At 35.8% G+C, this 21465-nt stretch overlaps 1 protein-coding gene, 1 non-coding gene and 1 pseudogene across 12 annotated transcripts in view; 2 read left to right on the top strand and 1 right to left on the bottom strand.

Annotated features, from left to right (window-relative positions):
• Positions 1-21465, top strand: part of RALGAPA1 (Ral GTPase activating protein catalytic subunit alpha 1) — a 277975-nt gene that overhangs the window by 13579 nt on the left and 242931 nt on the right. The window lies entirely within an intron of this gene.
• LOC122467760 lies at positions 4792-8668 on the top strand (annotated as a pseudogene).
• LOC122469644 lies at positions 13282-13426 on the bottom strand. The gene has a single exon (XR_006293555.1). It is a non-coding gene; the product is annotated as a U12 minor spliceosomal RNA (small nuclear RNA).

Raw genomic sequence — 21465 nt, 5'->3', positions numbered from 1 at the left:
TGTGTCTCCCTGTCTCTCTGCCTCTCTCCCCCTTGTGCTCTGTCTCTTTCTCAAAAATAAATAAACATTAAAAAATTAAAAAAAAATGTTTGGTAGAATTCACCAGTGAGACCATCTGGTCCTGGACTTTTCTCCTGGAGAGGTGTTTGAATACTGACTCCATCTCCTTACTTGGAATTGTTCTGTCCAGATTCAGTACAATAAGTACTCATTTAGATATAGATGATGTACATTTAATGTCATTATTGATTTGGCTAAGTTTGAGCCTGTCTTGCTATTTGTTTTCTATTTGGCCTGTTGTTAGTTCTCTCTTTTTTTTCTTTCTTTCTATTATTTGAATAAATTTATGATTCTTTAAAAAATCTCCCTCGTTGATTTTTTAGTCATAATCTCCTACTTTATAATTTTAGTGATTGCCTTATGATTTATAATAAACATCTCTATCTTATCAGAGCTACTGTTAGGTGATATACCACTTATACCACTTCTCTTTTGTATGACAACTCTGTAAGAGTGTACTTTCATTTCTCCCTTCAGTCTTTATACTTTTCTGGTTATACTGTTGCTTATACATGTTACTTTGCTTAAGCAAAATTTTTAAATTTATAATGTACTATAATATATTATTTTGTTTAAGCAGGTTTTTTTTTTTAATTTATTTTAGAGAGAGAGACAGAGACAGAGCACAAGTGTGGGAGGGGCAGATGGAGACGGAGATGCAGAGTCAGAAGCTAGCTCCAGGCTCTGTGCTGTGCTGACAGCTCAGAGCCTGATGCGGGGCTTGAACCTGTGAACTATGAGATAATGACCTGAGCTGAAGTCGGCGCTTAACTGACTCAGCTGTCCAGGCGCCCCTACGCAGTTATTTTTCAAGGATTTTTAATTATTATTACTTAAAGAATCATTGCCCATTGCTCCTCATTTCTTTGCAGAGATAGTTATTTCCCTCCTTCCAGTATCACTTCATTTCTGCCTGAAGGACTTCTTTAATGTTTATTTGTGATGGTGAGGGTGTGTAGGTGATGAATTCTTTATGCTTTTGTTTGTGTGAAAAGTCTTTATTTTGCCTCTTTTTGGGAAGATATTTGGCTTTGTTTAGAATTCTATGTTGATGGCTTTTTTCCCTTTGTCCTTTAAACATTTTATTCCCCCCGTCTTTTTTTGTTTGTTTGTTTGTTTATTTTTGAGAGAGAGACAGAGCATGAGTGGAGGAGGGGCAGAGAGAGAGAGAGGGAGACACAGAATCCAAAGCAGGCTCCAGGCTCTGAGCTGTCAGCACGGAACTCAATGAACCATGAGATCATGACGTGAATTGAAGTCGGATGCGCAACGGACTGAGCCACCTATGCGGCTCCCAGCCCTCCCCCCCCATCTTTTTGCTTGCTTTTTTTTTTTTAAGATTTTATTTTGGGGCGCCTGGGTGGCTTGGTCAGTTAAGTGTCCGACTTCGGCTCAGGTCATGATCTCACGGTCCATGAGTTCAAGCCCTGCATCGGGCTCTGTGCTGACAGCTCAGAGCCTGGAACCTGTTTCAGATTCTGTGTCTCCCTCTCTCTCTGCCCCTTGCTTGCATTACTTTTGATAAGTCTGCTATCATCCTTACTCTGCAAGTAACATTTTTTTTCCTAGCTGTTTTTAAGATCTTCTCTTCCTCTGTTTTTGAGCAGTTGTACCGTGGTGTAGTTTTCTTAGTATTTCTTGGCTTTTGGGGTTCATTGAGTTTCTTAGCTTGCTTGAGTTTATGTTTTCGGTAATTTTGATCATGTTTTCCTACTTCTTCCCCTCCTTTTTTGGAATTTCATTTATTAGTATATGAGAGAGTATTAATATTAGATTAGTATATTGGGAAAGTATTAGTGTAGTATATTAGAAGGTCTCTTGGCTTGAAAAGAACGGACATTCTTTTCATGTTGGGGGATTCTTTTTTCTCTGTGTTTTATCTTGGATACTTCCTATTGTTGTCTTCAAGTTCACTAGTATTCAGCTTTATGCAGTCTGTCATTAATCTTATTTAATTTTCATCTCAGATGTAGTTTTTATTTAGTTCATTTTGGGTATAGAATTGTATCATTTGCATGTCTTTTTTTAACTTCTTGAACACATGGAATACAATTAAAATAACTTGACATACTTCTGTGCTCATTCTAACCTCTGTCATTTCTGGGTCAGTTTTAATCAATTAATTATTTTCCTTATCCTGGGTTTTTTTTTCCTGCTTCTTTCTCTGCTACCAATCTTGGGATAGGTGATATTGTGAATTTGGCCTTCTTAGCTTTTGGGTATTTTTGTATTCCTATAAATTCTTAAGCTCTATTCTGGGATGCAATTAAATTACTTGAAAACAGTTTGAGCATTTCAAGTCTTGTTTTTATGATTTCTTGATGGATCTACCTGGGACTAATTATTACTTTTATGAGGCAACATTTTTCCAAGTATTCTGCTCAATGAATGCCCTGCAAATTGTGAGGTGTTTTTTTGTTTTTGTGTTTTTTTTGGTTTTTTTAGTTCAGCTCTTGGAAACAGGTGCTATTCTCAGTCTTATGTGAGCATCTGTTACTGTTCTCTCAAATTCTTTCACATAGTTCTTTCTCTTAGAAGTTTCCTTAATGATCATAAGGAAGGGGACTTTCCCCAGTATACTGAGTTCTCACTGTGTGTGTCTCTTTCTTCTTTGGTGCTTTGCCTGTGAATTCTAATTATCTTCCTTTCCCTAGACTGTCAGCTAATAATCTCAATTTATGGATTCCACTGGCTCTGCCTAATTCCCTTTCTTCATTACCGTGGCCTTGAAACTCTTAAGTCAGTAAGCTGGAGCAGTCCCAACATACCTGTTGGTGTGCCATCTGTCAGGAATGACTTTCTTTACCTGATGTCCATACTTCCTTGAAAAAAACAAACAACCCCACAAAAAACCCTAACATAAGTTTACAAGGCATTATACATCAGATGTTGATAATAAGAGGTTCTCTGAAATGAACGAGACTGAAAATTGGCTTTATACAAAGCAACTTGCTTCCCATTTTTTACTTTTTTGCATTTAGAGAAGAAACTTACTATCAATTGATGACTGAAAAACACTTGTCTTTCTCCAGTCTGGATATATTAATGTTTTCCCAAAGAAAATTAGATTAAAATATCCTAAATCAGAAACGTAAAGAATATTCGGTAGGCATAAATGGTAATGTATAAGGACAGAAACAAGTACCATATGTTCATTAATTAAGTAAGTTAAAAATGGTACAGATGAACTTTGAACTGATATGAGTGAAAATGTGTCATTGTAGGAGTCCTTGTGAATTGTAAACTGCTTATAAGAATAAATTGATTTGATAATTGAATATATTTTTAAGGGTTTGATATGCAAAGTTAGTAATTCTATATATATGACATTAGACTCTTTTTTATTCTTTAATTTGTATGTAGTCTTTAGTTTATATTCTTTGAGTCTTACTGATTTGAAAAATTAATTTGACCTAATTGAAATACTTTATCTTTGTGTATTTAGGAAGAAGTGATTTACTGAGCAGATTATTTACATAAATGTTACTGATTATTTTGCTTAGTAAAATAAACTTTCAAATACTGTGAGCTGCTTCTGCATTAACATTTACTTTTTATTAAAAATTTTATTGCATCTAAATAATTTTACATGGCTTATAGGCCTTCATAAAATGTGGAATAGAATGCTTAGTGATAAAAAAGATAACTAAATAGCCACTACTTAAAGAAAGGAAACATTGTCAGATTCTAGAAATGAGCTGATTAAAGATCTCAGGCATTGAATTTGGTTCTTAGGTTTCCTGGTGGCTAAAGTGAAAAGAGAAACATGTTGGGTTAAGTTTTCAGTGTCTTAAAAAAGAAAACATACTTTAAAAAAAAAAAAACTTTTTCTTGCATCTAAATTCAGTCACAGCTTATGTGTATATGTATGTGTGTTCATATATTATCTAATGTCTTTTCTTCTAGAAGGATCCTGTGATAGAAATAGATCTTAGAGAAAATAGGAAATAGGTATAAGTATGTTTGTTAGATCTATTTCTAATTTTACATGTCTATATAATCTGAATGATTTTTTAATGTATTTCTGTAAATGGCATCATTCTTCAAGTTACTAAAACATGAAATTGATTTTTGACAATGTGGTAGAAAAATAAATGGAGGTAAGGGTAGCCCACAGACACCTCAAAGTCTTAAGTGTCCCTACCTACATATATGTATCTTTGTCTACCACAGTGTCTTCTTTAATTCTTGTTATCCCTCTCTGTTACTTTACATTTCAGCAGTATTGAATGAGAAATCACTTTCTGTGATACCTGTACCTTTGTTAATGATATTTGTTGTATTATATCTTCCCACCAATCACTCTTAACACCTGAAGGCTTCTGCTCTTCCTTTAAGGCTCATAGCTTTGGTGAAGACGTCCCCATCAGATGGGCATAGGAACTTTTCCTACACTGTGCTATTTACTTCTAGTAATTTGGTTATTTTATTACAGTGTATTCGTTTGTATGACTATATCTTAACCTTCCTGAGGGCAGAGGTATGTCTTTTCATCTTCATGTCTCTGGATATAGTATAATGCCTGGCATATAACAGGTGCTCAGTAAACATTATGTAGTTCAAGAATGAATATGTTAGGTATGAGAACAAAGTTACTTTTTTGTGAACAATTTTCTTTCAATTGATGGTGGTAGAAAAAACATTTTAAGTCAATGTCCTGATTAGAAAGAGACTTTGGTTTTTCCCCATTGATGGGGAAAAATTGAGACCTTTCCCCCTAAGGTCGGGAACATGAAAGAGATGTTCACTCTTACCACTGTTCAACATAGTACTGGAAGTCCTAGCCTCAGCAATCAGACGTCAAAGAGAAATAAAAGACGTACAAATTGGCAAGGGAGAAGTCAAACTTTCACTCTTTGCAGATGATGTGATACTCTACATGGAAAACCTGAAAGACTCCACCTAAAAACTGCTAGAACTGGTATGTGAATTCAAGAAAGTCTCAGGATGTAAAATCAACATTCATAAATTGGTTGCATTTCTATACACCAATAATGAAGCAGAAGGGAAATCAAGGAATCGATCCCACTTACATTTGCACCAAACACCATAAGATACCTAGGCATAAAACTAACCAAAGAGGTAAAAGATCTGTAAGCTGAAAATTATAGAAAGCTTATGAAAGAAATTGAAGAAGGCACAAAGAAATGTAAAAATGTTCCATGCTCACGGATTGGAAGAACAGATATTGTTAAAACGTCTATACTACCCATGGTGCCTGGATGGCTCCGTTGGTTAAGTGTCTGATTTCGGGTTGGGTCATGATCTCGCGGTTCATGGGTTCGAGCCCCATGTTGGGCTTTGTGCTGACAGCTCAGAGCCTGGAGCCTGCTTCAGATTCTTTGTCTCCCTCTCTCTCTGCCCCTCCCTTGTTCATGCTCTCTCTCTCAAAAATAAACATTAAAAAAAATGTGTATACTACCCAAACCAGTCTACACATTCAATGTAATCCCTATCAAAATACACTAGCATTCTTCAAGAACTAGAACAAATAATCCTAAAATTTGTTGGAACCAGAAAAGACCTTGAATAGCCAAAGTAATGTTGAAAAACAAACAAACAAACAAACAAACAAACAAACCGAAGCTGGAGACATCACAATTCCAGACTTCAACCTGTATTACAAGGCTGTAATCATCAAGACAGTTTATGGTACTGGCACAAAAACAGACACACAGATCAATGGAACAGAATAGAGAACCCAGAAATGGACCCACAAATGTATGGCTAACTGATCTTCAACAAAGTAGGAATGAGTATCCATGGAAAAAAGACAGTCCCTTCACCAAATGATGCTGGACAGTGACATGCAGAAGAATGAACCTGGACCACTTTTTTACACCATACACAGAATTAATTCAAATGGATGAAAGACCTAAATGTAAGACAGGAAACCATCAAAATCCTAGAGGAAAAAACAGGCAATAACCTCTTTGACCACAGCTGTGGCAACTTCTTACTAGACGTGTATCCAGAGGCAAGGGAAATAAAAACGAAAATGAGCTATTGGGACTTCATCAAGATACAAAGCTTCTGTATAGCCAAGGAAACAATCCATAAAACTAAAAGGCACTAACTGAATTGTAGAAGCTATTTGCAAATAACATATCAGATAAAAGGTTAGTATCCAAAATCTAAGAAGAATGTACCAAATTCAATACCCAAAGAACAAACAATCCAGTGAATAAATGGGCAGGAGATGTGAACAGACACTTTTCCAAAGAAGACATCCAGGTGGCTAACAGACACATGAAAAGATGCTCATCAGATCATCATAGAAATACAAATCAAAACCACAATGAGATACTACCTCACACCTGACAGAATGGCTAAAATTAACAACTCAGGAAACAACAGATGTTGGTGAGGATGTGGACAAAGGGGAACCTTTTTGCACTATTGGTGGGAATGCAAACTGGTGGCAGCTACTCTGGAGAACAGTATGGAAGTTCCTCAAAAAATTAAAAACAGCTACCTTATGACCCAGCAATTGTCCTACTAGGTATTTATCTGAAGGACACAAAAATGCTGATTTGAAGGGGCACATGCACCCCTATGTTTATAGCAGCATTGTCAACAATAGCCAAATTGTGGAAAGAGCCAGAATGTCCATTGACTGATGAATGGATAAAGATGTTGTATATGTGTTTATATACATATATATACAAAGGAGTACTACTTGGTGATCAAAAAGAATGAAATCTTGCCATTTGCAACAAGGTAGGTGGAGGTAGAATGTATTCTGCTAAGCGAAATGTCAGGGAAAGGCAAATATATGATTTCACTCATGTGGAATTTAAGAAACAAGACAGATGAACATAGGAGAAGGGAAGGAAAAAGCAGAAAAAAAGGTAAGCAAACCATAAGAGACTCTTAAACACAGAGAACAAACTCAGGGTTGCTGGAGGGGAAGTAGAAGGGGGATGGGCTAAATGGGTAAGGGGCATTGAGGAAGGCACTTGTTGGGATGAGCACTGGGTGTTATTTGTAAGTGATGAATCACTGGATTCTACTCCTGAAGACAATATTACACTGTATGCTAACTAACTTGATTTTAAATAAGTAAATTAAAAAACACACACACACGCAAATGACAACCTGCAAAAAAAGAAAGAAAGAAAAAAGACCTTGGGTTGTCTTTAGTACCTGTGCAGAGAAATTGGTTCAGAACCTAAAGTCTGTATAATGTAAAAAATAAAAACAAAAAACAGCACTTTAACTGAAAAATGTTTATGGCATTATGGAAGAAGTTACCAGATAATCTTCCCTCATTATTGAAAGAAATCTTCATGACTCTTATATAACATCTAATTTTTAGAAAACTTCTATCTGATAGACCAACAATAACCACCCCCATTTAATAGAATACACTGATCTGTAGATACCAGAGAGAAGATGAGTGAATGTAACGCAGAACATCAAGTTTGTGGCCCTAATCCGTCATCGCAGCCATAGGAGACAAATACAGATTTCTTAGTGTCTTGACCTTTTGCTCTTCCTTATGAATTTGGGAATCCGTTTGTTAAATCCCTAAATAATGTTTGGTAGGACTTTTTTTATTGAATGGACTTGAATCTGTAGGTTTAATTTAGAAGAGGTTAACATTGGTTAGGGTATCAATTCTTCCTATTACAAGGAGACTCCATTTATTTAGCCTCTTTATAAAGACTTGCACATCTTTTTTATAATTAAGAACAGTTACATTAAAAAAAAGAGGTTAAGTTTTAAAAGGAGGACTTCTGTTATAGAAGGATCTCATGTGACCACTTCATTAAATGGTGGTTTAGATAAAGATCAAGAAGAAAGAATGCTCATCTGCATAAAAAGTGATAAGTAGATCACTACTTTATAACAGAATTAATTAAAAATAGTTGGAATTCTTCATAAAATGGAAAGTAGTAAGGAAACCTATTTTATATTGGGATAGGAAAGCCCACTTTCAAAACTTACACCGGAATTAAAAATTGTCACAGAAATGATTAATAAATTTACCTGTTTAAAACATTTTGTATTTCTAACAGTAAAACCTTTCATTAACAGAGTTAAAAGATAAACATCAAACTATGAAAACACTTGCAGCATGTTTAAGAGAGCTAATTTCTTAATTTATGGACTGTAAAATGTTTATGAAATTTGGAAAAGATTGATTGTGTGTTATCGAGATATGTTACAAACAGACCTTCTTGGCATGCCTGCTCCCTCCTCCACTGCTGCCTCCTCCTTCTGCTGCTCTGCTCCTGGTGATGCTTGTGTGCTGGTTCCCTGAGGTACCAGGTGTCTCTCTTGTGAAGCAGCAGCGAAGGAGACTCTGGTGTTTACTGTGGCTGATGAAAAGCCCAAGGAAGGAGTAAAGACTGAGGACAACTATCATATTAATTTGAAGGTGACAGGGCAGGATGGTTCTATGATGCAGTTTAAGATTAAGAGACATAAACCACTTAGTAAACGAATGAAAGCCTATTGTGAATGGCAGGGTTTGTCAATAAGGCAGATTAGATTCTGATTTGATGGGCAGCCAGTCAATGAAGCAGACAAGCCTGCACAGTTGGAAATGGAGGATGAAGATACAATTGATGTGTTCCAGCAGCAGACAGCAGGCATCTACTAAAAAGAGAACTGGCGGGGCGCCTGGGTGGCGCAGTCGGTTAAGCGTCTGACTTCAGCCAGGTCACGATCTCGCGGTCTGTGAGTTCGAGCCCCGCATCAGGCTCTGGGCTGATGGCTCGGAGCCTGGAGCCTGTTTCTGATTCTGTGTCTCCCTCTCTCTCTGCCCCTCCCCCGTTCATGCTCTGTCTCTCTCTGTCCCCCCCCCCCCCCAAAAAAAAAAGTTGAAAAGAGAACTGGCTACCTTACTCCAGAACTCTGTTCCTCCAGACCACGACATTCTCAGGAAACCGCAATTTGGTTCTACCACATCCTGACTACCACAGTATAGTTTTCTCTGTTCTTTCATTTTGTATGTGTATGTGCATGAGTATATTGTATTCTTTAAATTAAATGGCCAATGGTATGTTTTGATTGACATCAAATGAAGATGGGATGGGGAAAAATGCTGGTTCTGTGAAAATACCTCCTTTCTCCATTAGTGGTATGTTCATTCAGCTCTTACCTTTATATTCCAGTAAGTTATTTTTCTCTCAATGTTTAATAAAAAAAGAACAACATAAAAATCCTTGCATACTTTATTGTAATGGCGAATTCTCATGTTTTTCTTTTATAACTATATGAAGCTGTTACATATAGGGCAATCTGTCTTTACATAGGGATAAATTACTCTAAATGAATCCTAAATAATTTTCCCTTCAAGTCAAGCTTTGCTTTTCTTTCTTTCTTTCTTTCTTTCTTTCTTTCTTTCTTTCTTTCTTTCTTTCTTTCTTTCTTGTGTTCATTTTTGAGAGAAAGAGAGAAGCAGAGTGTGAGTGGGGAGGAGCAGAGAGAGGGAAACAGAATTGAAGCAGGCTCCAGGCTCTGAGCCATCAGCACAGAGCCCAAAGCAGGGCTTGAATTCACAAACCGTGATCATGACCTGAGCTGAAGTCAGACACTTAGTCAACTGAGTCACCCAGGCACCTTGAGTTTTGTTTTCTAAATAAACTTCTGTTTAGGGGTGGTGCGTTGGTTGAGCATCTGACTCTTGATTTTGGCTCAGGTCAAAATCTCATGGTTGGTGAGATGAGCCCTGAGTTGGGCTCTGAGCTGACAGTGCAGAGCCTGCTTGGGATTCTCTCTCTCCCTATCTCTGTGCCCCCACCTTGCTGCTACACATGCACTCTCTAAAAATAAATAAACATTAAAAAAATTGTTTTTTTTTAAAAAAGACCCTCATAATATTGCCGGTGGAATATAAATTAGATGGCATTTTGACTGTTAAGCATCAAAATTTTAAAAACGTACATATATGGGGCTCCTGGCTGGCTCAGCCAGTAGAACATGCAACTCTTGATCTTGGGGTTGTGAGTTTAAGCCCCATGTTGGGTGCACAGCCTACGTGAAATGAAAGGAAAGAAGAGGGAAATGGAAATGGAATGACACATGCATGTACATTGAAGCCAGCATTTTCATTTCTTAGAATTCTAAGAAGTGGTTACATGTGTAGGATCCACTGCAGTGTTTAGTGAAAAATTTGAACCAACCTAAATGTTCATTATTTGGAGATTAATTTTGGATTTTAGGTATAATACTACAGTTGAGTGTTAGGAGTCTCAGGAAGCGTTAGGATTCTAATGATTACTAAATAAATAAGTTGACTTTTTCACATAAACACAAAGTATATTTCAGATATGTTTCTGTCACTTCACTATCTTTGAGAAGTTTTTTAAGGAGTGAACATTTTTATAGAAGCAGCTGTCATATTGGTAATGATAACTCGTATTTTTGACCACTTATATGTGGCAGGCCTTGGACAAAGCATTTCACATGTGTTACCTGACTTAATTCTTGTAACAGACTAGTGTGAGAGATAGTAATTAATCCCTAGAAACTTGAGTATTAAAAAGCTAGTAAGTAGGGGGATATAGTGGAGAAAGTCAGAATATCCAGGTTCTGATCTCACCTATATTATTCACCTACTATTTTTGTAGATACTTTACATATCTTATAAAATTAAAATAATAACACTTCATGTATTATTGGAAGATTACATGAAAAAATGGATTTGAAGCACAAAATTTATGGGAAGAATTTAAAACATTATTTGAATTTTGATTGGAATGTTAAAAGTGATAAAATTAAAGATATTATGACCTATTCAAACTCAGTAAGAATTTGTTCTTGAGAAATAGAATACAAAACCCTGAATGATCTTTTTTTAAGTTTTTACTTTAATTTTAATTAGTTAAGATACAGTGTCATGTTAGTTTCAGGTATACAATATAGTCATTCACCAATTTTATACAACACCAGTGCTCATCATGAGATGTGCATTCCTTGATCCCCATCACTTGTTTAACCCATCTACCCACCTACCTCTCCTCTGATAACCATAAGTTTGTTCTCTGTAGTGAAGAGTCTGTTTCTTGGTTTGTCTTTTATGTTCTTTGTTCATTTGTTTCTTAAATTCCACATATGAATGAAATCATAATGGTATTTGACTTTTTCTGACTGACTTATTTTGCTTAACATTCTACTTTTGAGCTCCATCCGGGTTGCAAATGGCCAAATGATAATGGTTTAGATTCTGTATTTTCAGTCTCTAAACTACTAAAAAGGGATAAATTAGAAAATTATTTAAAAGTTACATTTTGGGGAAACAAGATTTGAATGAATGAAAGGAAATTCATTGTTGGTATTTTATTTCAGTTAAACACAAGGAAATCCTTAAATTGTGTTACCTAGCAACAGTACTCTTTCCTTCCCCACCCAGAACTATTTTGAAGTAAAATTGCTAGTAAAAGGTACATTTATGTTACCAAAAATATGTTGTCGTTGAGTTCTTTTAAACCAGAAGGTTCAAAGTTCCCAATCACCTTTCCTTTTCCATCAGTTGTCTTTGGAGCCTTACAAAGGCAAGTTGATTGTTACAAGAAGCTGCTGCTCATAAACATGCTGTTTACTGTAAGATATCTTTAAGGAAAATAATTATGCCTCTGTGCTGTAACTTATTTCTTTAAAACTCTTTTGGGGCACCTGGGTGGCTCAGTCAGTTAAGCATCCAACTTTGACTCAGGTCATGATCTCACGGTCTGTGGGTTTGAGCCCTGCGTCGGGTTCGATCTCATGGACTGTGAGTTTGAGCCCTGTGTCAGGCTCTGTGCTGCTAGCTCAGAGCCTGGATCCTACTTCAGATTCTATATCTCCCTCTCTCTCTGCCCCTTCTCTGCTCACTCTCTCTTTCTCTCAAAAATAAATAAACATTAAAAAAATTAAAACTCCTTTGAAGATGATGGATTTGAGCAACCATTTGAATAAATACATAGTGCTTTGCTAGATTTCAGGCAACTGAAAGTAAAGGGGTTGATGGCACAATAAAAGAATCATGTCGAATATGAAATGAGTATAAAAGAGAAAGATGGTAGGAATTTGTAATAGCATTTACTTTCCTTTATTCATTGTAATACATTTTTCAAACATGCTTATGTTTATTTTCAGTATGCAAAAGGATGCCTTTGAGTGTAGGGAAGTGAGAAATTATTTTCTATTTGAGAGGTCTAGAACTGGATCCAGAATGATAGTAGCAATGTATTTTGATTGCTCTTCTATTTCTGACCACTCAACTAAAAGAAAGAGAGAGACATTATTTTATATAATAGCAGTATACTAAGAGCTAGCTAGTGTTTGATCCTGTAAAAGTGAAGGTAATGCATTTGTTCACAGTAAACATCAGTAATTGGTGATAGAACAGTTCGTGTGTCTAGATTTAGAAAAGAAGTACTTTTTTTCAGTGCTTTTTAAATTCTCTTTTTCATATTCTTTTTCAGACTAGCCTAGAAGTTCTAGCTTTCAGATTCAGTTAGCCAGATAAGGTTGAGTAGATCTGACAAATTGGGATGTCAAGGAGTTGAATATAAGACTAAAAGGAATAGATTATCAAAATAAGAAAGAAACATAAATCTACATCTTTTAGCATTCTCTCCCCAGGTCTCCTTACCCTCTTCCCCTGGCAACCATTAATCTACTTTCCATCTCTATGAATCTGACTATTCTAGATGTTTTGTATAAATGGAATCATAAAATACGTGGTCTTTTGTGTTTGGCTTCCTTCATTTAACATGTTTTCAAGGTTTATCCATGTTTTAGTATTTAAGAGTACTTCATTCCTTTTTATGGCTGAATAGTAATTCAGTTTTAGGGATATACCACATTTTGTTCGTCAGTTGGTGACATTTGGGTTGTTTCCACTTTTTGACTATGAGGAATAATTATGTACAAACATTTATATCGTGTTGTTTTTAATTTTGGGTATATACTATTCCAGGAGTTGAATTGCTGGGTCATACAGTAATTCTGTATTTAACTTTTTGAGGAACTGCCAGACCATTTGCAAAGCAGCTGTATCATTTATATTCCATCACCAGTGTACAGACCTTTCCCTCCATGCTTGTCAATGGTTGTTATTATCCATCTTTCTGAGTATAGCCATTGTAATGGATGGGAAGTGGTGTCTCATCATGGTTGTTTTGTTTTTGTTTTTTCCTTGGAGGCCAATCCAGTTTTTTATGGGAAACCAGCATTTCTCCAGTCTTATCTTCATACCACTCTGCTCTTTCAGTATTAAGCGGGGCACGGGCAGATGGCGATTCCAAGGCATCTTGCAAAGTAGACAAGTCACCTTAGGGGCAAACTTTACCCATTCAAAAATTTTTCTCACATTAGCAGTCAGAATTTGGGTGTCACCTTGAATCATTGTTTTCCTTACTCATTAAGGCATTCATTGTGGTTTTGATATACATTTCCATGATGGCTAATGAAGTTGAGCATCTTTGCATGTGTTTATTGGCCATTTGTGTATCTTGTTTGGAGAAACGTCTATTCAAATCCTTTGCCTAATTTTAATTGAATTATGTTTCATTCTATAGTTGAGTTACATATTCTGGATAGTAAGCCGTTATAAAATGTTTAATATGTAAGTATTTTCAGAAATCTGTAGATTGTCTTAATTTCTCTATAGTATCCTTTGAGACAAAAAAAGTTGTGAGTTTTGATGAAGTCCAATTTATTTTTTCCCTTGTTGGTTGTGCTGTTGGTGTCATAAGTAAGAAATAATTGACTAGTTCAAGATCATGTTTCTTTTAAGAGTTTTATAATTTTTATTTTACATTTAGGCTTTATGAGTTAATTTTGTGTACGGTATGAGATAGTGATTCCACCTCGTTCTTTTTTAAAAAAAAAATTTTTTTTTTAATGATTATTTCTGAGACAGAGACAGAGCATGAGTCGGGGAGGGGCAGAGAGAGAGGGAGACACAGAATCCGAAGCAGGTTCCAGGCTCTGAGCTGTCAGCACAGAGCCCAACGTGGGGCTCGAACTCACAAACCGTGAGATTATGACCTGAGCCGAAGTCAGTTGCTCAACTGACTGAGCCACCCAGGCACTCCATCCACCTCATTCTTTTGCACATATTTTTATCCCAGTTGAGTTGCCTTAATACCTGTGTTGAAAATCATTTGACCATTAGTGTAAGAGCTTATTTCTGGACTCTTAATTCTGTTGTATTCATCTCTATATCTATTATCCCAATACCACACTGTTTTGATTACTGTAACTTTGTAGTAAGTTTAGAAATTTGAAAGAATCTGGTCTTTTTATTCTTTTTTTTTCTTTTTTTAAAAGTGAGGTATAATTGACCTATAACATTACATTAGTTTGAAGTATAGAACATAATGGTTCAGTATTTGTATATATTGTGAAATGATCATCACAATGGGTCCAGTTAACATTCATCACCATACATGTGATTACAAACATTTTTTTTTCTTCTGGTGAGCACTTTTGAGATCTACTCTTTTAGCAACTTTGAAACATACAATATGGTATTATTAGGAATAGTCACCATGCTATACATTACATCCCCGTGATGTATTTATTTTACAACTGGAAATTTGTAGCTTTTGATGTTCTTTTTCAGGATTGTTTTGATTATTCTGGGTTCCTTGTATTTTCCTATGGATTTTAGGATAAGGTTTTTTTTTTTTTTTAATGTTTATTTTTGAGAGAGAGAGAGACTGAGTGTGAATTCTAAAGGGACAGAGTGAGAGGGAGACACAAAATCCGAAGCAGCCTCCAAGCTCTGAGCTGTCAACACAGCCCCATGCAGGGCTCGAACTCAAGAACCACGAGATTATGACCTGAGCTGAAGTCGGACACTCAGTTGACTGAGCCACCCAGGCACCCCTAGGATTAGTTTGTTAATTTCTGCAAAAAGCCACTTACGATTTTGATAGAGTTTGCATCGAATCTTTAGATATATCTGAGAGAGTATTTCTATCTTAACAGTATTACTTCTTCTTTGTCTATGACCAAGTAATGTTTTTCAGTTTGTTTAGGTCTTTATGATCTGTCAGCAATATTTCATAGTTTTAGTGTACAAATTTTACATTTCTTTTATTCACAAATATTTTATTCTTTTCATGCTATTGTAAATGGCATTGTTTTTTAATTTTCATTTGTGGATTATTCATTGCTAGTGGATGGAAATTCAGTTGATTTGTGTGTTCATTTTGTATTCTGCAACCTAGTTGAACTTGTTTTTTAGCTCTTACAGTTGTGTGTGTGTGTGTGAGAGTGAATTCCTTAGGACTTTTTTTTAAATATCCATGATCATGTTATTTGTGAATAGAGATTAGTGCTTCTTTATAATATGCATGGCTTTTATTTCTTTTTCAGGTCTAATTTCTTTGGTTAGCACTCTTAGTACACTGTTGAGTAACAGTAGCAAAAGGGGAGGGACATCCTTGTCTTGTTCATGTGTTTAGAGGTAAAGTTTTTAGTCTTTCACCAATCAGTATGAAGTTAGCTGTGGATTTTTCATAGATGCCCTTTATCAGGGTGAGGAAATTACTTAATTTTTTGAGTGTCTTTATCATGAAACGGTGTTGGATTTTGCCAAGCACTTTCTCTGTGTCTATTGAGACTATTATATGTGGGTTTTTATCTGTATATTGATATGATGTATTGCAATGACTGAGTTTTGGATTTGAATTGACCCTGCATTCTGGGATAAATCCCACTTGGTCATGGTGTATAGTACTTTTTATATTTTTAATACTCAGTTTTATAGTATTTTGTTAGGATTTTTGTGTCTGGATTGATAAGGAATACAGATCTGTAGTTTTTTTGATTGATTTTGGAATGAGAATAATAGTGGCCTCATAGAGTGAGTTGGGAAGTGTTCTCTCTTTTTTGAAAATGTTGACAGGATTCACCTATGAAGCCATTTGGTTCTGGGCTTTTCTTTCACATCAGTTTTATTAATAAGTGTTCTTTTTACTTCTTATAGATCTCAGATTTTCTCTTATTGGAGTCAGTTTTGGTACTTTATGTCTTTCTAGGAATTTGTCCGTTTCTTACAGGTTATGTAATTTGCTAGCATATAGTTGCTCATAGTATTCCCTTAAGATATTTTTAAATTCTGTACTGTTGGTAGTAATGTCCTTTTTTCCAGTCCAAATTAGTAATTTGAATCTTCTCTTTTTGTCATGGACAGTCTGGCCAAAGGTTTGTCAATTTTGTTGATCTTTTCAAAGGATCAGTTTTGGTTTCATTGATGTTTCTGTGTGTGTGTGTGTGTGTGTGTGTGTGTGTGTGTGTTTTCCTCTATCTCAAATATTCCCATTCTAGTTTTTATTATTTCTTTCCTTCTGCATGTTTTAGCATTAATTTGCTTTTACTTTTTGATTTCTAGTTTCTTTTTTTTATTATTTTTTTTTAATTTTTTTTTTAACGTTTTATTTATTTTTGAGACAGAGAGAGACAGAGCATGAACAGGGGAGGGGCAGAGAGAGAGGGAGACACAGAATCGGAAGCAGGCTCCAGGCTCTGAGCCATCAGCCCAGAGCTCGACGCGGGGCTCGAACCCACGGACCGCGAGATCGTGACCTGAGCTGAAGTCGGCCGCTTAACCGACTGAGCCACCCAGGTGCCCCGATTTCTAGTTTCTTAAGGTGGAACATTGCATTATTGATTTTTAGATCTTTACTTTCATTTAGACATTTAAAGCTGTAAATTTTCCATTTAGTGCTACTTTAGCTGAATGCCATAAATGTGTTTTCATTATATATCAAACTATTTTTTTCCCTATGGATTTGAATTAATCTAGAATCCTTTCATTTCAGCCTGATGGACTCCCTCCAATATTTTTTATAGGGTAGGTCTGCTAGGAATGAATTCTTAGTTTTTGTGTACCTGGGGATATCTTAATTTCTCCTTAATTAAGTTTTGGTAGATATTGAATTTTTAGTTGCCAGCCTTTTTCTTTGAGCTCTTTGACTATATCATCTCAGTGCCTTATGGCCACCATTTTTTTTAATGTTCATTTATTTATTTTGAGAGAGAGCAAGAGCAGGGGAAGGGCAAGGAGAGAGAGGGAGAGAGAGAGAGAGAGAGAAAATGAAAATCCTAAGCAAGCTCTGTGCTATCAGCAGGACCCCATTTCACAAACCATGAGATTATGACCTGAGCCGAAATCAAGATCTGGATGCTTAACTGACTGAACCACCAGGTGCCCCTAGCCACCATGTTTTCTAATGAAAATCAGATATTTTTGTTATTGGGGCTTCCTTATTAAGTGATGTGTTGCTTTTTTCTTGGTGCTTTCAAGATTCTTTGTCTTTTGACAGTTTTGTTGTGATATGTCTAGGTATGGGTTTCTTTGAGTTTATTCCCCTTGGATTTTATTGAGTTTCTTGAGTATGCACACAAATGTTTTTAGTCAAATTCAGGAAGTTTTCAGCTGTTATTTCTTGAAATAATAATGATTTGTTTCTTTTTTCTCTTCTCTGGGTCTCCTATTATATGCGCATTGGTATGTTTGATGGTGAGCCACAAGGCTCTGAGGCTCTGTTCATTTTTCTTCATTATTTTTTCATACTCTTCCTCGGACTGGATAATCAACTAACCTGTCTTTGGCTTAGCTGACTTTTTATTTTGACAATTCAGATGTTTTTCATTTTGTCTCTCTCCCTTTTTTTTCTTCATTTGTTTTGTTTTTTAAATTCCAAATGAGTGAAATCATAAGATATTTGTCTTTTTCTGACTGGTTTATTTCAGTTAGCATTATATTGTCTAGATCTATCTGTTGTTGCAAATGACAAGATTTCATTCTTTTTTATGGCTGAATGATATTCCATTGTGTGTATATGGTGTGTGTATATATATATATATGTGTGTGTGTTGTGTGTGTACATATATGTACACGTATATGTGCATATACACACACACACCCCACATCTTCTTTATCCATTCATCTATTGATGGACACTTGGGCTTCTTCCATAGTTTGGCTATTGTAAATAATACTGCCATAAACGGAGGGGTGCATGTATCCCTTTGAATTAGTGTTTTTGTTCTTTTTGGGTAAATACCCAGTAGTGTGATAACTGGATCATAGGGTAGTTCTATTTTTTTAATTTTTTGAGCAACCTCCATACTGTCTTTTGCAGTGGCTGCATCAGTTTGCATTCCCACCAACAGTGCACAAGTTTCCTTTTTCTCCACATACTTGCCAACACTTACTGTTTAAGTTTTTTATTTTAGCCATTCACACAGGCATGAGGTGATATTGCCTTGTTTTGATTTGCATTTCCCTGATGATATGTGATGTTGAGCATCTTTGCATGTGACTAAGGGCTATCTGTATGTCTTTGGAGAAATATCAGTTCATATCTTTTGCCAATTTTTCAACTGGGTTATTTGGTTTTTTTGGTGTTGAGTTGTATAGCTTCTTCATACATTTTGGACACTAACCATTTATTGAATATGCCATTTGCAAGTATCTTCTTCCATTCAATAGGTTGTTTTTGAGTTTTGTTGATTGTTTTCTTTGATGTTCAGAAGGGTTTTTTTTTTTTTTGATGTAGTCCAAATAGTTTATTTTTGCTTTAGTTTCCCTTGCCTCAGGAGACACATCTAGAAAGATGTTGCTATGACCAATGTCAGAGACATTACTGCCTGTGCCTCTTCAAGGATTTTTATACTTTCAGGTCTCATATTTACATTCTTAATCCATTTTGAGTTTGTTTTTGTATATGGTGTAAGAAAGTAGTCCAGTTTCATTCTTTTGCAAGTAGCTGTCCAGTTTTCCCAACACCATTTGTTGAAAAGACTTTTTCCTATTGCATATTCTTTTCTCTTTATCGAAGGTTAATTGACCATATAATTCTGGGTTTATTTTTATTCTGTTTCTTTGATCTGTGTGTCTTTTTTTTTTTTCCTTTTTTTGCTAGTACCATACTCTTTTGGTCCCTACAGCTTTGTAATATAACTCAAAGTTTGGAATTGTGATACCTCCAGTTTTTTTTTTTTTTCAAGATTTCTTTGGCTATTCAGGGTCTTTTGTGGTTCCATACAAGTTTTAGGATTGTTTGTTCTAGTTCTGTGAAAAATGCTGTTGGCATTTTGATAGGGAATGCGTGAAATATGTAGATTACTTTGAGTAGTATAGACATTTTAACAATATTTATTCTTCCAACCTATGATTATGGTATGTCTTTCTGTTTCTTTGTGTTATCTTCAATCTCTTTCCTCAGTGTTTTATAGTTTTCAGAGTACAGGTCTTTAACCTCTTTGGTTACACTTTTTCCTAGGTATCTTATTATTCTTGGTGCAGTGTAAATGGGATTGTTTTCTTAATTTTTCTGCTACTTTATTATTAATGGAAATGCAGTGGATTTCTGTATATTGATTTTATATTCTGTGACCTTACTGAATTCATATGTCAATTCTAGTAGGTTATTTGTGGAGTCTTTAGGGTGTCATATATATAGTATCATGTTTTCTGCAAGTAGTGAAAGTTTTACTTTTTCCTTATCAATTTGGATGCCTTTTATTTCTTTTTGTTGTCTGATTTCTGTGGCTAGGATTTCCAGTACTGTGTTGAATAAAAATGGTTAGTGCAGACATCCTTGTCTTCTTCCTGGCCTTAGGGGGAAGGCTCTTAGTTTTCCCCCATAGAGTATGATGTTAGCTGTGCGTTTTTCATATAAGGACTTTATTATGTTGAGGTTCCCTCTAAATTTGCTTTGTTGTTTTTTTTTCCATGAATGGATGTTGCACTTTGTCAAATGCTTTTTTGTGTCTATTGAAATGACATATAGTTTTATCCTTATTGATATGGTTTATCATGTTGATTGATTTACAAATATTGAACATCCTTGCATCCCAGGAAAAAATCCCCCTTGATCGTGGTGAATGATTTTTTTTTAATGCATTGTGTATTTGCTGTGCTTATTTAAATTCTTTAGACATGGTTTCCTTTGTTATTTTAATCATACTTAAATAGTTGATGGCATCTATTAAATCTAATTTTTGTGCTTCTACAGGGAGAGTTTCTGTTAACTTTAATTTGCCCATTATATGGCACATATTTTGTTTTTTTGTGTGTCTTGCAATTTTTGTTGATATCTTGATATTTATTTACTTAAAAAATTTTTTAACGTTTATTCATTTTTGAGAGACAGAGAGAGACAGAGCATGAGCGGGGAAGGGGCAGAGAGAAGGAGACACAGAATCTGAAGCAGGCTCCAAGCTCTGAGCTGTCAGCACAGAGCCCGATGCGGGGCTCTAACTCACAAACTGTGAGATCCTCAAAGTCGGACACTCAATCGACTGAGCCACTCAGGTGCCTCGATATCTTGATATTTTAAATAATGTAGCAACTCTGGCAACCAGTTTCTGCTTCCTTCCCAGGGGTTGTTGTTATTTCTGTTTGTTATTGTTGTTGCTGTGTGTTTCTGTAATGACTTTACTGAACTAACTCTCTGCAGTCTGTTTTTTCCTTCTACATGACCAGAACTTTGCTTGTTTACCTTCATGGTCTGCTAATGATTGAATAGAGACTTCATATAAGCCTGGATCAGTAAGTCTTCTAATCTTTGCCAAAGGGTTCTGTGTGTGTATCGGGGACACGATCAGTATTAACCAGACAGTTTACAATTCTGTTTTAGTTTTCACATCCTTCTTGTGTAGAATCTGATGGTCAGCCAGAGATGAAAACCTAGGTCTTTTTCTAGTCTTTCCAGAGCATGCTTGCAGCCTTATGCATACAGGTGGCCTTGTGTATTCCCATTAAATTGTCTGAGATTTTCAACGTTCCCTGTGGATAGTTCATTCCCTAGCTTTTCTTTTTAAGGTTTTTGTTTTCAGGTGTGTGTTTGTGTGTGTGTGTGTGTGTGTGTGTGTGTGTGTGTGTGTGTGTGCGCGCGCGCACCTGGTTTTTATTTATTATCTTTTTTTATTGGTTAGCTTGTTATTTGCCTCATCAGTAATTACTGCCTCAGGCTGCTGTGTTATTAAACAGTTGCCACTGATTGTTTTCAACAGATGTTCCCAGGGAAGAAGCTGTTGGATTGTGTGGACTCTGAGTTAAGTCAAATAAGGACAGTTTTTGCAAGTGGGATTGTCCAGGGAGAAGCTAGATAAGTCAAATACTGATAATTCTCTTAAGTTGAGGGTTTGAAAAGGCTCCTGTCCTGTTTTGACTCCTCCAGGGACTGATTAGGGTATTGGTTCTTGACTGTGATTGTGGGCTATTGCTTTTCAAGGCTGTTATGGAGGGGGGGAGAGAAGGATGGGAATAGGGTAAGTTTGAGATGCGGCTAAGCTCACTGTTCTTATTAAGATTTATCCATTATCCTTGAACAAATGTTCCTGGTTGTTAATAATCCTCTGGTTGATTTCTAGGTTTCTAAAAATGTTAATTTTTTACTGTTTTCGGTTTTGTTTTTATTGCTTTTATGGAGAAGATTTTTGAAT

This window comes from Prionailurus bengalensis, chromosome B3 (assembly GCF_016509475.1).
Source record: "Prionailurus bengalensis isolate Pbe53 chromosome B3, Fcat_Pben_1.1_paternal_pri, whole genome shotgun sequence".
In the NCBI taxonomy this organism is placed as follows: domain Eukaryota; kingdom Metazoa; phylum Chordata; class Mammalia; order Carnivora; family Felidae; genus Prionailurus; species Prionailurus bengalensis.
The sequence above is the reverse complement of the archived record's forward strand: the minus strand, read 5'-3'. Positions and strand labels throughout refer to the sequence as shown.